At 53.4% G+C, this 17,540-nt stretch overlaps 1 pseudogene across 1 annotated transcript in view; it reads right to left on the minus strand.

Moving 5' to 3' along the window:
- Positions 1–486: 486 nt before the first annotated feature.
- Positions 487–17,540, minus strand: part of LOC308640063 (kelch domain-containing protein 4-like) — a 34,380-nt pseudogene continuing 17,326 nt past the window's right edge. The window contains exons 5-11 of the transcript in view: positions 12,066–12,158; positions 10,600–10,759; positions 5,028–5,103; positions 3,240–3,448; positions 1,627–2,026; positions 774–896; positions 487–638 (exon numbers count right to left, since the gene is read on the minus strand). The product of the transcript in view is annotated as a kelch domain-containing protein 4-like (transcript). The remainder of the gene's footprint in view (positions 639–773; positions 897–1,626; positions 2,027–3,239; positions 3,449–5,027; positions 5,104–10,599; positions 10,760–12,065; positions 12,159–17,540) is intronic.

Raw genomic sequence — 17,540 nt, forward strand, 5'->3', positions numbered from 1 at the left:
GGGGGGGGGGGGGGGGGGGGCCTTTGCGAGAAGGCTGATGGTGGGCCCGCCGGCACCTGGAGCTCCCTCCCAAGACCCACGAAGAGGCTGCGCAGCAGGAAGGACTGGCCTGGCAGCAGGCCCTCCATGCTGAAGGCACTACGACCACATGAACACCACGGCTGCTTCATCCACTGCCAGGTACTGAAGACTCCAGTGTGACGACATGGGGTCATAGAACATTGGTGTCCCCTTGTGCAGAAGGAAAAACCCCTCAAAGAACACCTAGTCCGGGTTTATTGGAACAGAAACAGGCTGGCTGGGGTCCTTTCTGTGTGGCCTCACCCCGAACGCAGGCAGCCACTCCACCCACCTGGTAGAACCCACAGGAAGGCAGAGGCCTGGCCAGACTGCGGGGACGCTCCAGGCTGAAGAACAGGACTGTAGGCCTAGTTCACACTCAATTTATTTTAAATGACGCCTGGTGATGCTAAAGGGCCTCAGCTACCCTCAGTTAACCTCCAGTACTTTCTTCTCCAGAGTGTCACGCACCAGGTTGTCCCAGGTGAGTTCCAGCCAGTACTGCTCAGTCCCAGGTAGATGGTCCATGCCACTGCTCCATCCAGGAGAAGGGGTGGGAAACACTCAGCTGTGGGAGCCTGGGCAAGCAATGCAGAAGACAGCCGTCACGTGCGGCTGCAGAGGCTGCAGCAGTACCGCCCTCAACGGGCGCTGGTTTACCTGAGGCTTCCTCAAGAGCACAGAACAAAGGCCGATCCCAGGGAGAACCTCACCTTCCTCCTCCTCGCCGGTCTCCTCCCCGCTGTCCTCGTCCTGGTCCTCTTCTCCCCCTTCAGCACCCTCAGCCGAGCTGCTATCCTCCTCTGAGTCCGTATCTTCCAGCCATTCCTGAGTTTCTTCAAAAACAAAAAGAACAGAGACTCACTGAAGCCTGGGGTGTCAGGAAAAACTGCACGCAGGAGCTGGCCAACTCACAGGACTCCATTTTCTTATCCACAACTGTGACATGAAACCCAACTCCCCTGTCCTGGACACCCAGGGCCAGCAGAGAAGAGACAGCATCTCCCTGGACTTCAAGAGCAGAGAGATCAGGGAACACAGAGGACGAGCAGACACCACTGCCTCCACGGACGTGGCCTGCTGAGTGACAGATGGTCCTCAGGAGACAGCAGCAGGGCCTGAACTTTGTGATCTGGTGCTCCCCAGACACGGAGTCCCACATCCTGTCTCGAGTCTTCATAAAACTGACTTGGGTCCCATGGCAGTCTGAGGGAAAACGGGGACCTGAGGACTCAAGGGGCCAAGGCAGTTTGGGTAACAGAGACAGGGCCACAGACTGAATGCTTGGGAGCTCCGGGACACAGGAGGGTCTGTTCGGCTGAGTTCCAGCAGAACCACTAGGTGCACCCACAGAAGTTTTGTCCAGGGCTGGTGTCCAGTGCCCTCTGCGGCCCACACCCAGGCAGGCTCTCAGGGTACCTTGGCCAGGGGCGAGAGCCCAAGTCCCCATGAGGCTCCTGGCTCAGGGCAGATATGGTGACAGGGGCAGGCGCACTGGAGACAGCCGGCCCAACAGCTGGCGTGTGCACTCCAGGTAAAGACCCCTGCCCCCCCACTCTGGCTTACCTGCATCCATCTCCACCAAGACTTTCCACTCTTCCATCTTATGGAAGTCGAGGCAATACAGGTCATTTAGAGTCACCTGGAGGTCACCGGCTTCAAACATACCCCCGTAGACATACAGCAGCCCACGCTTAATGGCCAGCATGGCACTAGAGCGTGGACAGGGCTCCACCCTGGGGCCAGCCTCCACAGCCCCATCCTCCTCCTCTGGGGGCTGGCAGCCTGCTGAGCCTGGGGCTGTGAGCACTTGTTTAATGGTGACCACGGTCCCATCCTCGGCCACCACCTCTTTGACCACCTCCAGGGGCTCGGGGGCACTGGCTGCCCCACGCTCCAATTCCCTGGCACCTTCGTGGTCCTCTGCTCTGGCCCGCCTCCGCTTCCTCTTCTCCGACTTGGGGCCCTGACAAGGGAATGAGAGCAGAGTGCCTGACCTGAGCAGCAGAGCAGGGTGGCCCTGCCCCCCAACACACCACAAAGGACTTATAGTGACAAAGTCCCACAGACATCCCTGTATTCTCAGGCAGCAGAGACAGTGGGCAGGCAAGAGTGGTATCTTCACAGAAGGCCGCCAGGCAGAACCCCAGCAGTGCCCTGGCTCCTAGAGCCCTGAAGGTAGCCTTGGGAAAGCCCACCAGGGCCAGCAGAGTGATGAGTGGGTCAACAAAACCTGCTGACCAACAGGTGCCATGTGGGAAGCAGAACCTGCAGTCCCAACACTCCCATGCAGCTTTGCTTTGGGCCCCCTTCCGCAGGACGACCATCTGCCCTGCCGCTGGCCCCTTAGACCTCACTGCAGCCTGCCTGGACCCTTTTGCTAAGGGGTGGTGGTCATTTTCTCAGAGAACGCATCCTCCTGAGATGATGTCTGCTGCCATGTCGTGTTCAGAAGTTCCAGCACCACTCTCCACAGGCCAACCCAGGGCAAAGCCACGCTCCAGGTACTCAGCTCACCATAGGGACACTGCTGAGAGTCTCACCTCGAGGAGCACCAGGGGGCCTAAGACCAAACGGTGAGGACAAGACTAACCAGCCCTGGGGTCTGGGGAGGAAGCTCTCCACCCAGCAGAGGCCCCACGTGCAGAACAGCGTGTGCCACTCACTCCGTCAGACCTGTGACAGCAGTGTGCCTCTGTGGCAGGCGGGTGCACTGCAGTGGGCATGTGGGGTGAAATGCTGATGTGCTTACGCAGACCGTGGGGCTGCCTGCAAGTCCCCTTCTGGGACTGCCACCACTGTTCTGCCAGTCTCGGGCAGCCCTGGGAAGCAGGTGCTCTGATAAGGACAGCAGAGAGGGTGATGGGAAACCAGGGACAAGCCTGGGCAGCAGACACACAGGCTGTTGCAGAGGACCACAAGTGCCATCATCAGACGGTGGCCTGGGCAGCTTCTGGCTCTAAAGGACAGCAAGGTTGTGCCAGTGGGCACCAGGCCAGAGCCCCAAGCCTGGTCAGCTGGGATGCGTGTGGAAGCAGGACACTCCCATTGGGAGGGTACACAGATGCTCTGTGGGTTGGAAGAGGCACTGAGGTGTGAGGGTGGGCTCTGGCCACCACAGCTGCAGCCTGCCTGCCTGCCTGCCTGCCTGCCTGGGCGCTCCATGCCAGAGCTCACACCTTCAGCTATCCCAGGAACCAGCGGTTCCTGGCAGCATCGTAGAAGTACAGGTCGTTGAAGAACATGCCTTCCAGGCTCTCTTCCTCTTCCTTGTCACAGACGCCCCCGAAGAGTAGCACCTGATGATTCGGGGTCATGGCCACCGAAAAGCCAGACCTTGGAGTGGGCTTGACCCCTGAAGGGCTGATCCGGGTCCATGTCCATTTGCCTGTCAATAGTGAACAAAGAAGGTAAGAAAGGCAAGAGACACAGGAGGCTGGGGAGCCCTGGCGCCCAGTGATGGTCGGTGCAGGCAAATGGCCGTGCCTCACTGTGAGGCTCCCTTTGCAGAAGCAGAAGAGGACGCGGTTCCACCCTGGGGCTCTGTCCTTCCTCAGGCCCAGCTGTGTGACTCTTCACGTGCCCTCCTCACATTGCCACCTAGTGGCCAGTGCGGGAAGTGTAGGGGCACAGAAGCGGACCTCAGGAGGGCTGCCCGGGTCCTAGGAGGGTCTCCAGAAAGTCCACATCCAGCAGGTCCCCATGGGCGGCTGGGGGGGCACAGTCCCACAAGGGGCCAGACAACACTGAACCTCTGCCTGGCGCACACTAGACCGCAGGTTGGTGCCTCTTCCTGTTGGCGACGTCTGCCTTGCATTGCCTTGGCAGGTGCCTCATGGGTGTGAGCTCTCAAAACCTGGTCTGTGTAAAGTGTGAGGCAAAGTCCACCACTTCCAGAAAAAAGGGTAGACACTTTCCCCTAATGAACTAAAAAGTAACAGCAGACATTCCACTGGGTAGTGCTGGACATGGCTGTGGACACACCCCACAAGTGGGATTCTGGGCCCACTACTCGTGGGCCACGACCAACTCATCAGAAACCAGAAGGTACAGAGCTACACCACCAGTGCACACGCACAGGCAGGCAGGACTCTCTAGTCTCTCTCGCTGGGGTTGAGCAGTGAACAGAGTCCAGCCTTCAGGTCCAAGTGCCCTGGTATATAAGGAGCTCACAGGAGGAGCAAACACCCTCACCTGCAAGTGCAGGACACTGTGGCCACCTGAGAAGTATGTGGTGCAGGACAGTCCTGAGACTGAAGAATTCTAGGGCAGGAACAAGTAAAGCTACTGTGCATGGCAATCCCCTCATTTTTTTCCTCCAAGGAGGTCAGAGGATACTGTCACATGGAGGCAGCCCTGGCACCAGAACCCAGGCCTCAGACCCCACCTAGCTCTCTCCCAAGACGCAGGGCTACGGCCTGGAAGGTGGTCACTCCATCTCTTCTGGAAGATACGGGATTCCCCGCCTCTCAGGAGGGGAATACTTCAGGAGCATTCCAGAACTCCACCTCCTGTTGTCATTCACTTGATCTTGAACAAGAACAAAAGTTCCTTAAAATGCCAAGAAACGGTTGCAAAGCAACAACACCTTTGCCCTGGCCTCTCACCCCACACCTCCTACACACCTGGCTCTGCACCTTCGGGATCCCAAGAATGTATGCACACAAAACTGCCCGGAAGGTCCATCCATAGTTACCTCAAAGCACCTCACGTGTCAGGTGTGGAAGGGACATGGGTGACTAAACGGCACTGGGCCCTTGACAGGTGCTCTCCCACCCCGTCAGACCAGGCACCACAGCATTCCTGGGGCAGGGTGGCCCAGCCCAGCTCTGAGCTGTGTGCGAGGAGCTCACTGCCACCCCTACATCCACAAGAGGGAGGTGGCCTTTGCCTCTGCCCGTAGCCCAACAGGGCCTGACTCTCAAACCACAGTGAAGCCAAGCCAGCTCCTGCAAGCAGAGCAGTACCTTCTCCCCCATCCTCGGGCTTCAGCAGGAACATGTCCGAGTGCTGGGTGCCTCTGTCCACATCTTTCTTGACTCTCTGTAAAAGGAAAAGGAATTGGGTGAGGCCACCTACGGCATCGAGTGCAGCCACCACAGCCCTCAAGCTGGGCACACCTCACACAGTCCCATCACGCTGGCCACAGCAGCTGTCAGTTGTGTGGCTAGTTCCACGAGGGTAGTCTCACAGTACTAGCAAGTAACCAAGCTCTGCAGGAACATGTGAAGTACTAGACCGCCATCCAGGAAACACAGAGCCTCTGGCAGGGCCTGCTTTTCTTGAAGACCAGCCCTTCACAGCAGCTGGGGAAGAAATGGCGCTAAAGCCAGGGAACAGGAACCTGAGTGAGTTTCACAGGCCACCTACCCTGTGCACTCAGCATCAGGGGACGCAGTGGCACCTGAGGGAGAGGCCATAATACTAGTTTACACAGTTCCACTATCTCTGTCATCATCTAGTCTGGCCAAGACAGCAGAGTTCAGATCAGCCGAACCAGGAAGTCGGGGAAAGGAGTAGCTACACATGACACTTCCCTAACAGGGTTCCACTGCCCACTGTCCACCTTTGTCTGCAGCCTCAGCTCACTCAGCTGGCTACCCCAGGGCCCTTGGACCAGGTCCCTGGAGAGCCATTAAGAGCATCACACCATGGGTGTTGCTAGGGGGAGAAGAGCCACAACACAGCAGGCAGAACACCGTTCCCAGGGACCAGAGTGACGCAGGCTTCCTGGGCTCCACAGAGGCAGCCACCACCAAATGTGAGGTGCAAAGCAATGTGAGGAGGGCAAAGGGACATGCTCCCTGGAGGAACCTGCTTTCCACAGGCCACTTCAGCCAGTCCCAACAGGCACATCAGAACCAGCGGGCCACAGCAGAAAAGGACAAGGTCCAAGACTGAGAAAGCACTAGGGTTCAGGGCCCAATGGGAGAAGAGCCGAGCACGGGACCTACAGGCGGAGCTGGGAAGTACAGCGGGCACCAGTGCCTGGACCAGAGGCTGCTGTGTGGCACTGCTGACGACTTGCCCACCATCCAACCACCCCAACCATCATGGGCAGCTACTCCACAAACACCCAGCTCTTTCTGAAGGCAGAGATGCAGCTGCCTTCCAGACCCCGGCCTGCACACCACTGCCATTCTACGACACTCATCAGAACCTTATCCTGACCCCTGGACTTTCAAAATCCGTGGAAATTTTTAAAAACCAGGCACAATGACAGCAGAGTTTCCTGGGACACGAGTTTGACCTCAACCTGGGCGGCCTGCACAGATGTCTATGGATACAGAACCACAGGAGGCCATTCCTTCTAAGGGCCCCAGCTACCCTTGCAACTGTGGCCTGCTTGTCAGGGCACCCAAGGTGGCTGCTCAATCACCTTCACCAGGCTAGGCAGTTCAGGCCAGTCCCCACGTCTCTCTCATAGTGTCACACATGTGCAGGCGGCTGAGGCCCCTTATCAATGAGAGGTGGGTGAGCGGGGCCAAGGGGAGACACCCAGCTGGTGGGTGAGCGGTCACTCTACAGGACTGGGACTGAGGAGCACATGATGAGGGTGATGATAAGCAGTGGCCTGCCATGTGGACAACTGCCATGCAGGTGCACTGTTTGAAAAGGCTGCTGCTAATGAACAGCTTCTTCTTCCCAAACCTGGAAAGCACAGTTCCATGTCTAGTCAGCAGGACTGAAAGAACATCCAAGAACTACGTCTCCCAGTTCCATTTTAAATACTGCTTGAGCAAAGACCTGTCCTCCCATCCAGCAAACAGGCTCTCAGGGGACACCACATTAGGGTGACTCCTGGAGCCAGCATGCACCCACGCCTCCTGCCTGGCAACTCAGTCCCAACCCTTGCAGCTGAGGAACCCCACTGCCCCGCTGTCCACACTAGACAAGGCCTTGTCCTCTTTCCTTCCCACAGGACGGTGTCCTTAGTGCACCTGAGACCACATGAGCAATGGAGCCAGAAGGCAGAGATGCTCTTCCCACCTCTTTCTCAGCAAGCACTCCCTGCTTTGCTGCTAAGAACAGGGCAGACAGGTCAGGGCCGTGCAGCTGGGTGTGCCAGGAGGTGATTGGGATCGCCTGTGTCCCCTGTAGCACGGGAGCCAGCATCTCCTGGGAGAGTGGCAGAGCCCCGTCACCCAGAGCTGGGGGTCACAGGCCTCAGGAGGTCAGGACTTTTCTTGGCTGAGGTCACAGGCATCCTCTAGGGTCACACGACCCCAATGCCTGCTTATGCCCCCGGCCATCCAGAAGCTCCAGTACCAGTGACATTTTGGTATCCTGCTGCTCTCTCGAGGGAGACCTTTTCTCCCAAACCCCAGGCAGACACACCTGAGGTCCATATTAGACAAGAAGAAGGGCACTGCCTTCAGCAGGCCTGTCCTTGGCTGTCCATGTGTCCATGGAGGCAGATCACGAAGTACCAAAGCTGTTTCCGGGTACCACCGCTACTCTCCCTGCCCAGGGTCCCCTGGCACCTTTTCTTTCAGGCTGGCTCAAAGGCTGCAGAGCCTTAGGAAGCCCTCCCAGTCTCTAACAGGAAGACCTCCTCTGGACCCTCGACCCCAAAGGCACACTGTGGGATGGCTGCTGCTTGCACACGTGTCTGCCTGCTGGGTCTTTATCATCTTAGAAGTTTTATCTCTCGTCAAGACAGACCCCGCCGTGTTAGGAAGGCATTAGCTGGACCCCAACTGACTAACTCACTGCACAGCAAGAAGAGGACTCCAACACCTGTCAAAAGCACCACAAAGACAGAGTGACAGAGACGCACCCTCATGAACACAGACACAAAAGTCCTTCACAAGATAGTAGCAAATTCAGGCACATGGGGAGGACAGACACGCTTGTACCAGACTGGGCTATGACAGAAATATGAGGCTAGTTTAACAACAGGAAGTCAATCAAGGTGGCCCGTGGACAAATGAACGAAGAAGAACAGGTACATGACCATTAAAACACAGGAAGTGCACTTAACAAAACCAGACACCCACCACGATGAAGGGCCCCAGCAGACAGGAGGCCAGAAGCTGGACCCTGAAGGACATCTGTGAAGACCTCTGGTGCTGTCCCTGCCAGATGAGGACAGTGCTAGGAGGGCCACCACACACACCTCACCTAATGCCACCGGAGGCCCTGCTTCAGACACAAGAGAACGGGTTAGCAGTCAGGAAGAGCAGGACAGCTGTCCCCTGCACATTATGTGACTGTTCACATGATCTCAGTGCATCTGGAACTACTGAAAATCGCGAGTCTGGTGAGTTCTCACATCACGGAACAAGCACACAGAGGATAAGATGTTTTCAGGCACTAACAGAGAACAATTGGGAAGTCTGATTTCAAGATCCCCCATCACAACAGCATCGATAAAGTAACAAAAGACATGTGTGACTGAGAACCACAAACGCTGCTGAAATTAAAGAAAACCAAAATAAGCGTGGAGACCATCCACATGCAACAGCTGCAGACTCCGAGATGTCAGCATCCCGGATGTTAGCCTCCGGACTAGAGCGACCCTTGTCACCATTCCTAACAGGCGGGCAGGAGGGTGCCTTCTTGCTTTTTAAGTAGAAAAAACTGACAAGCTGATGCTAAAATTCATGCGGACACACAAAGAACCTAGAACAGCCAAAACGTGTTTGAAAGGACAAGGGCTAGACACCTCAGCTGCCCACCCTAAGATGTGCTAGGCAGGAACAGTCAGGAGGCATGGGTGGTCCCACAGGGCTGACCAAACAATGGAGGAGGAGAAGGGGGTGAGCCCACGGCAGGGGTCCCCAGGCACCCCAAGGGAAAGCCCTCTGGACAGTCGGTGCTGGAAGAGCTGACCCCCACAGGACACATGCGGACTCAGCACCTTCACACTCCATAGACGGGGCAAGTCGATGGCAGAACAAAACACAACAGCTGAACTACCAAGTTCACGAAACACGAGAGGCTCTCCCTCACTGAAGGTAGACAGGTCTTCTGAGGTATGGAGAGCAAAGACCTTAAAGCACAACAAACCAGACTTTATCAAGGCAGAGCTTCTGCTCCTTGGCAGAACAGGGCCTGCCTCTTAAACCACAGTGAAGCTTCATGGGCAGAGGAAGCCCTGGTGGGGAGCCGGTTGCAGGGAAGACTTAGGGACACCAACAAGCTCACGAGAGGCACACAGCAGCAGGGTCAGAGGAATGCGGCCAAAACAGAGAGCCATGAGTGCAGAGGACGCTGCAGGACCCATAGGCAAGTGGTGCCAGGAAGGCAGAGCAACAGAACCGTCAGGCGGTTTGGGTATAACCTGCAAGCCCAGCTCCACTCAGGGACCCAGAAGGTTCCCTCCCTGGTACTTCTTAAGAGAAACTAAAACATTGCCAGGCGTGGTGGCGCACACTTATAATCCAGCAGCTTGGGAGGCTGAAGCAGGAGGATCGCCAGTTCAGGCCAGCCTCAGCACTGAGCAACTTAGCAAGACCCTGTCACAAAATATTTTTAAAAAGGGCTAGGGAATGTGATGTGGCTCAGTATTTATACACGCCTGGGTTCAATCCCTGGTACAAACAAAAACAAAAACAAAGATTGCATCAAAGTGCTCATGCAATGTCACACACAGTTGACTGAGAACAGCACAGGAGTCCATCGACACAATGGAAACAGAGGCGTGGAGGCAATGACCTGAACACTGCACAACAGGCACATCTAGCGATGAGAAGAAGCTCAGCACGTGCCTCTGGGGGAGGCAAGAGGTACAGGAGAGCCTGGCAGGATGAGGGTGGGCCATACCACATACACATCTATCACACACGCAGGTGGCCTTGCAGTCACAAAGCACCAACGATCTCTACTTGATGGTGTGCACTCATCAGAGTTTGCACTTTCCTGTGAACGATGTAGAAGATGACTGATAGGTAGGTACAGAGTGTGAACAGACCCCTGGCCAAACCAGCTGAGTAGAACAGACAGCCCAGGGCCTGTGTGGGCATGCACGTAGTTGCTGTGCAGTCTGCAAGTTCACTGTGCATTTCAGAATCTCCAAAAGCAAAGGACTTAAAACCGCCATGTGATTCACAACCTGTTGAGGCTGGCCACATGCAGACAAGCAGCAGGGCAGGAGAAACTGCGGCCGGCAGAGGGCAGCCCACAGCCCCAGACCAGGACTCCAGTGCACATGCCTAGGAACATGTTGCTGGTGCCGCTTACAGATATAAGAATAAAAGTCTGTCAGCAGGGATCCCCAGGAAGATCAACGAGCCCCGCCTGTTCTACGACAGAATACCACATGGTTGTCAGTCTCTAGGCCTTAGGGAGAAAGACCTCAAAACAGAATTAGTCACACTGCAGTGTTCTAGGACGATTCAGACTAGACCATCAAAAGGACTTACAAATCTCAATGTAGGTAAGACAAAGAGACTGACGTTATGTCTATCCATTTCAAATTCAACAGAGTTGTTTATATTAAACAAATATCGTCCTCTCATTTGGAAGCTTCCATTACTGATGACATTGACACACAGCAGACCGAAATTCCTCTACTTCCTGCACACCAGGTCTCACCTGCTTCGAGTAGCCCCCATAGATGACTATGCTGCCCTGGGGAGTGATGGACATCTGGCAGCCTGACCTGGGCATGGGCCCGGTTCCTGACGGGGACAGCTTGCTCCACACAAAGGTATCCAGGTTGAAGGAATGCACGTCATTGTAGTAGATGTAATCCCTGGGTGGAACAGAGGAACACAGGCCATCACATTGGGACCACGGAGGACACAGGTCACTGAGAAGTGCACTTGATTTAAATTAAAGCTGAACTAAGTTATCTGTCTGCTCCACACGTGAACTCATATGAAGGACTGCAAACTTGTGAGTTTGCATTTGGAAACTAGAAATGATGCCAGCCCACAGAAGCAGATTAACTTAACCTGAAAGTCATACCACATTTCCTCTACCCACTGACAAAATGGCAATCTCCCAGATAATTACACTAGGTTATTCTGTGCGACTATAACACCAACACTGAGTTGTGGTGTCTGACTGAATCACGAGGGTGGAGCTATCCACAGCTTGGCAAGAACTGGGGCGAGACCCTGGACTGAAAGGGAGGGGTGTGAAGAGGGGGCACAGCATCCCCAGAACTGAAGGACAGAAGCAGAGTCCGTGTCCACAACCTAGGCACGGCACGAGGAGCAGCCTGGGGCCCCACCTGGCTCAATGCCCAGGGACATTGCACAAAAAGACAGCCCATAGACAGAACTTGGAAGGGGAATGAGGAGACTTGCTGTCACCAGGTAACTGTCACAGAACAGGACATTGCTCTCCAGCTCTGCGTGACACAGCATTCAACAAGAGGCAAAGGAGAGGATCTACCCTGGTCAGAAGTAACCATTGTTCCTTGGAATGCAAAGAGCAAGGTGGCTCGACAACACGTGCAAAGTGACAAATCCTGCATGAGAATGCAGGTGCCAGGCGGGTCACTCCCCATGCACACCGCAGCTGTGAGGATGGGCCTCGGCCTGCTGGCTGCCACTCAGACTTACGCCTCCCACAGAGGACAGACTACCCTACTCATGCTGGGCGCTGTCAGTAATGGAATTCTATGCTGCAGGTCAGCTAAGAGCAATGCTCCCAAGCAAACGCAGAGGGTTGGCATTTGGAAGTCAAACCACATCTCCTAGAGCATCACTGCCTTTCTGTAGGTCTGAAATACATCTTAGATCATTTCAAACAAGATAACATATAGTTTTTAAAAAATGTTCTGATTTTAAAATGGATACAAGTTAAAACCTCTGCAAAACTTGATTTAGAACCTGGAAACAAAAAGGAAGGGCTGGCTAATCTTGCCCTGCACACAGCAGGTAATCAGTGCACTGCCAACTCATTCCCCAGCTGCCCTGCATGGTTGCCAAGCTATATGTGCCCAGAGAGCTGGCCCTGCTTTCAGAGGGCAGTATTTTCCATGTTTACTCAGAATGGTAAAAGGTCTGCCCCTAAATGCTCCAGGAAAGACTTCTGCTGTTGGTACCAACCTTGTGCTCTCATGGAATCCACCAAAAAGGATTAACTGTCTTTTCCACACCACCATCCGATGTCCACTCCGGCCAGAAGGACCCCCAGCTGATCTAAAATAAAGGGGAGGGGGAGTTATTCCAGTTGCTTTTTAAAAAATGACATTTTTACATTTTTTTGTTCTAAGTACTTGATGAGTACCATTTAATTTGATCACAAGCTACTAAAACCATCCTGACAGTCTAGCTAGCTATTATAAAACTTCTAGTATAAAACAGAAGAAAATCTCTGTGGCCTTGAAGTAGATAAAGATTTATTGGGCAGAACATAGTAAAGTAGGTTCCATCTAATAAAGAATGTCAAAATGCATGCACCACTGAGCCAGGTGCATGCATTTTGACACCACTAACAGGCGCACACACAATTCCATCTTAATGCTATAATGAATAACCCCATAAAACACTGGCACAACTGGACAGAGGGCATGCACCCGCGATCCCAGAAACTCCCAGGTCGAGGCAGAAGGATCCCAAGCCTGGGGCCAGAGCAACTTAGTGAGGCCTTCTCTCAAATTAAAGGGCTGGGAGTGTGGCTCAGTGGCAGAGTGCTTGCCCAGCAAGTGTAATCCCTGGCAGAGAAAAAAATCCATAAAACAAAAACGGCAAAAATATGAATAGAAAGTTCATAAGGTATCAGTGGAAAAAAAAAGAAAGACGTAAAAATGGTCAATAAAAATACAAAAACGCTCAACATATCATTAGTGGTCAGGGAATGCAAACTAAAGCCACGCAGCTTCCTGCCACCACCATGAGAGCATGTGAGAAGAAACGCCACGTGTCCATCAGCACTGGAGGAGCCTGAGCCCTACAGTCACTCTGAGGGCTTCCTGCACACCAGGAAGAACTGGGTCACACGAAGGCTAACACACACTCACAGAGGCTTTCTCCCAATCGCAGGGTGCAGTGGAAGGTGGACACTCTGGGCAACACACACACACATCTCCAGACACAGCCAGTGCTGACAGAGCTCCAGACCATGCATGACCCCACTTACACGAGAGCTTCACAAGATTAACCTGGGGCTGATGGCAGCTGCAGGGGACGGGGCTGGGAAGGGACTTGGTGGGGTGGTGGACATGTTCTGCATCTCAGTTGCAGCAGCTGACACTCACCTACCTGTATACCCAGAAGGTGTGCATTTTTTTGTAACTATACCTCAATAAAACAAACGTGAAAATACACAGCAATAAAAAAGCAACAGAAAAAATAAGTAATTCTTAAGAATATACAAATAATAGAAACCAAAAACATAATCAACCTGTAATTAAAGAAAGACAGATCAAAGTAGACAGACCATGCACCTCCATCTGAGCAAGAGTTTTAAAATTCAGATTAAGATATTTCTCCTCACAGGAAGTGCTTGTAAAACAGTAATGGAAAAGCAGGTGACTCAACACATCTCTAAATGGGCTTCCAGGGGCTTCATTTCTCTCCAGCTTCTTGCATTTCCTGAGCCTTCTCCAGTGAGCACAAGCCTGGCTCACACCAAGAGAGGGCGTGGCTGCAGGCTGCAGCACAGCACAGGGAGTCTTGCCTGGAGAGCTAGAACAGCTAACACCAGGGCAGGGTCTTGTCAAGAGCCAGCAAGGCCACCAAGGGACGATCCCAAGACCGTGGCAAAGGATGAGCTTCAACCACCTGGCCCTCCCACTGACCTCGAGATGGCTCAACTCTAGGCTGCAGAGCGGTAGTCACAACCTGAATCACACATGTTGACACCTATTTCTACAATGCATTATTTCTCATTTATTTTTGTGCACGCTATACAGCTGTCCCCCAAATGGACATGTAAAATTCCACAAATGGCATGTGCCCTACAGAATCTCACAGCCTCGCTGTCCACAGAATGTCAGCGGAGGCAAGCACTCCTCCTGACACTGCATCCTACAGGCCTCAGCCCCTCAGGGGGCCTCATCACCTACTGACGCCTGGGGGGACCACAGTGTAGCAGAGCCTTCTTTCTCTTCTAAGGGGGCTTTTCAGGCCCAGCTCCTATATCTTACACTTACATAAGTCTTACATGTAAATTCCATGTTGAAAGATTTGGTTCTTTGAAGATGGATTTGGATGCTGAAGTTGTTAACCAATTTACCTGCTTTCTGTCCTGGCTTTCTATCACCCACGAATTTAGTAACCAGGTTTTTTGCCACAATTCACAATCACAAATATAAAATGTGACAGGGCTCAGAAGAGAGGGTCTGGGGCATACTATGACAACACCACAGGAGGCTTTCTGGGAACTATCTGGCTCTCACCACAGCACAGGCCCAGCTCCCAGTGAGCTGCCCCTGTCCCAAGGCAAAGGACAGTGCAGACACATGCCCTCCACACACTGGGCACAGGGCCACGTTCCTTTCTGAGAAGTGTTTTGATATGTCACTTTATAAGAAGGATCCAGGGAAGAGACTTTCATTCAACTCTAAGCCACTGTGCTCACAGGTACGTCTACTCCACAACAGACACAGAGGAGACCCTGGATGCTTCCAGTGTCCGTCCAGTAATGGGAGCCAAGGCCCATTGGCCAGCTGGTTACCTCTGACCCACAAGAGCCCATGAGACTGGGGACTGATTTCTGCCAGCTTCCTGTACAGAAAGCCCCTGGGTGTCTCAGCCTCCAGCTTTGTCAGGAATGAAGGACTCAGCCCAATGTTTCGGGGCAGCAGTCAAGTGCCACTGTGTAGCTAAAAGAATGATCTATTTCCCTTTGGAAAATAAAGCCACCCCTTCCCAAAAAAGACAAGAGAAGAAAAGAAGGCCAGGCTTTTCAATTGCTGTCAGTCCTAAATGTAGAGTCCTCACGAATCAGCGTGACCCACTCAGGCAGATGTCTATATACAGTACAAATATAATGCTGTGGGTGCCAGAGCACTCAGCTCATTGGGGGATGTGCACAGAATGGCATTCCCATGGGGCATACTGCCAGCCATTGTCACCAGGCCACCTACTGGGCCACTGTGATGACATTCACAGGAGATGTCTGAGCATCAGATAGCTACACAGGCTCAGCAAGCAAACAGCCGAGCACTCAGCACACGTGATAAAACTCACAGCTATAAACACACAGTACAGCCCCGAGGCCTTTGATGGGCAAAGGAACAGCTCCTATCATGACCCTGAGATTCGAGGTCACACAGCTCATCCAACAGGGAACGAGGTCCAGTAGTGCACCCTGCAAGCACAGGCCCAGGACAGCCCAAGCAGGACACAGTGCAAGAGCAGGCCCTTCTGTTCCCCAAAGCACTCCTCTGCAGCTCGGCCCTACTTTTCCTGCACCACACCCACCAAACAAGCGAGGGTATTCAATCCCAGCAGGCAGGATCAGTAGCCATCTCTCAGATTCAGGCAGCCTGGACATACAATGTCCCTGTGTTGCTCAAACCAAGACTATTAACAGTGAAAGCACCACTGGTACAGTGCTCATTCAGGATGGGCACGGTTCTCCTGTGTGCATTTATACCTCATGGTGCACGTATTACCTTTATTCCTATTTCACAGATGAGAAAATCGAGGCCCACCTATAAGCTAAGAAGCCCAGCAGGCAGTATATGGCAGAGCCAGAACTTAGACCATAACAGTGTGGTGTCAACCACCACCAAGCTCAGGCCTCAGCACCTGCAGATGTGTCAAAAACTGGCTACCGGTCCTAACACATTTTAAACTTCACATATCCCATGCTTTACCCCCTTAGTGTTGCTACAAACTGGTCACACTCTAGCCACAATGAGCCTCCTTACACAGCAGAACAGCTGCAGACATGTAGCAGGCAGTCCACACCCAAGAGACGTGCAGGCCATGAGCTGACCCAGCTCACCTGGGCAGAGGAAGCATCTGGGTGCCACTGGCAGCTCCACACTGGAATGTGGCACCACTGACTCCAGCCGACGCCTTGCTGCCCTCCGCACAGGGCTGAAAAACACCTCCGATTCGTTTTGCTAACAAGTCTTTTGTAGGCACTAACAAGCTGCTTTACCACGTTGACACTCAGAGGATTTAGCTGCAGACCAAATGCTGGCTCCTTCCTCAAATCAGGAAGAAACAGCACGCGCGTGCGCACACACACACACACACACATATTAACAAAATTTTCTTGCTCCTCTACTAAGCAATTTGATGCATATAAACATGTGGAAACCACCCAAGGGTCCAATAACAGACGGATGGACACCCAGGTAGGGGACTGTCATTCATCCCTAAGGAGGAACAAAGATCTCACACCTGCTACAATATGAGCGACCTTGATGTGTGACACCCAGTGACAGCAAGCACAAGAGAATAGACGTGTACTGCCGGACCTCATTCATGTACAATTCCCAGAACAGGCAAACCCACGGAGACAGACAGTGGGGAATTGAAAGACCGAGGGAGGCTGCGAGGAAAGGCATGGAGTTTCTCTTCAGGTGGATGGGAATGTTCTAAATGACAGTGCTGGCTGCATACTCCGAACATGATAAAACAACTGAACTGTGCATTTTTTAAGGAGTCACTTATGGCATGTCACACAGCAAAGCAGCCACAAAACCCACTGAACAGGTGTTGTTGCGTGATAGCCTCTGTTCAGCAACTTGCCAGCAGGGGAAGGCGCCTCCTGCTGTCCCTGCCTCCTCCCCAGGGGCCAGGCCCTGGCCCCATGGCCCACCTATCTTGTGGAGAGACATCTGCAGAGGCCAGTGGCCAGGCTTTCTGTTGCTGCGGGTCCAGCTGCTCTGCTGGTGAACAGACAGACCTTCTACGCAGCCTCATGCTTGTTCCCGGCCCTCTCTCTGCAGCCCACCACCAAACAGGAGCCCGAGCCCCACCCTGATGACTGTTCCCTCCCCTCACTGGAGACGACAAACATGGCTGGCACACAGAAGCTATGCTGCCGACTCAACCATGGGCCCTTCTCACTCCAGACAGCCTGAAGGAAATCTCCCAACAGCTGCTAAAGCAGTCATATGTGTCTGACATCCTCAGAGGAAGCGGGAGCTGACACTGCACTAGCACTAGGGTTCTCTGATAGGGGTATGACACCAGTGCCCATCACGCTCCCAAGCATAAGTGACCACTCACTGTCAAGGTAATGAATAAACACCCACTGGAACAGAAAGAGCAAGAGGCTGGAGATGCCACAGGAATGGGTGCTGGTCACATCAGTCAGCACGGAGTCTGGAAGATGCTTGCCCATCACACAAGGGTGCCACAGCACAAAGCCTCACCCTGTGCCGCAGCAGACTCACGGCAATGTACACCGTTGTCTATCACCAGACAAGGAAAGGACAGGACCACCTATAAGCACTGCAGCAGTAGCTTTCAGAACATACAGGTCAAATGCAGGACTATTCTGTAACAAGTGAATGGACCCCGGCCACATGCAAGAGACGAGTCTCTCAAGATTCACATTTGTGAGAGAATGTATTCTGATGAGCCCATGTAGAGGATGCATGAGCCCAGCAAGAC

The sequence above is a fragment of the Spermophilus citellus genome, assembly GCF_964194105.1.
Source record: "Spermophilus citellus genome assembly, contig: SCAFFOLD_605, whole genome shotgun sequence".
NCBI classification, from domain to species: Eukaryota; Metazoa; Chordata; class Mammalia; order Rodentia; family Sciuridae; genus Spermophilus; species Spermophilus citellus.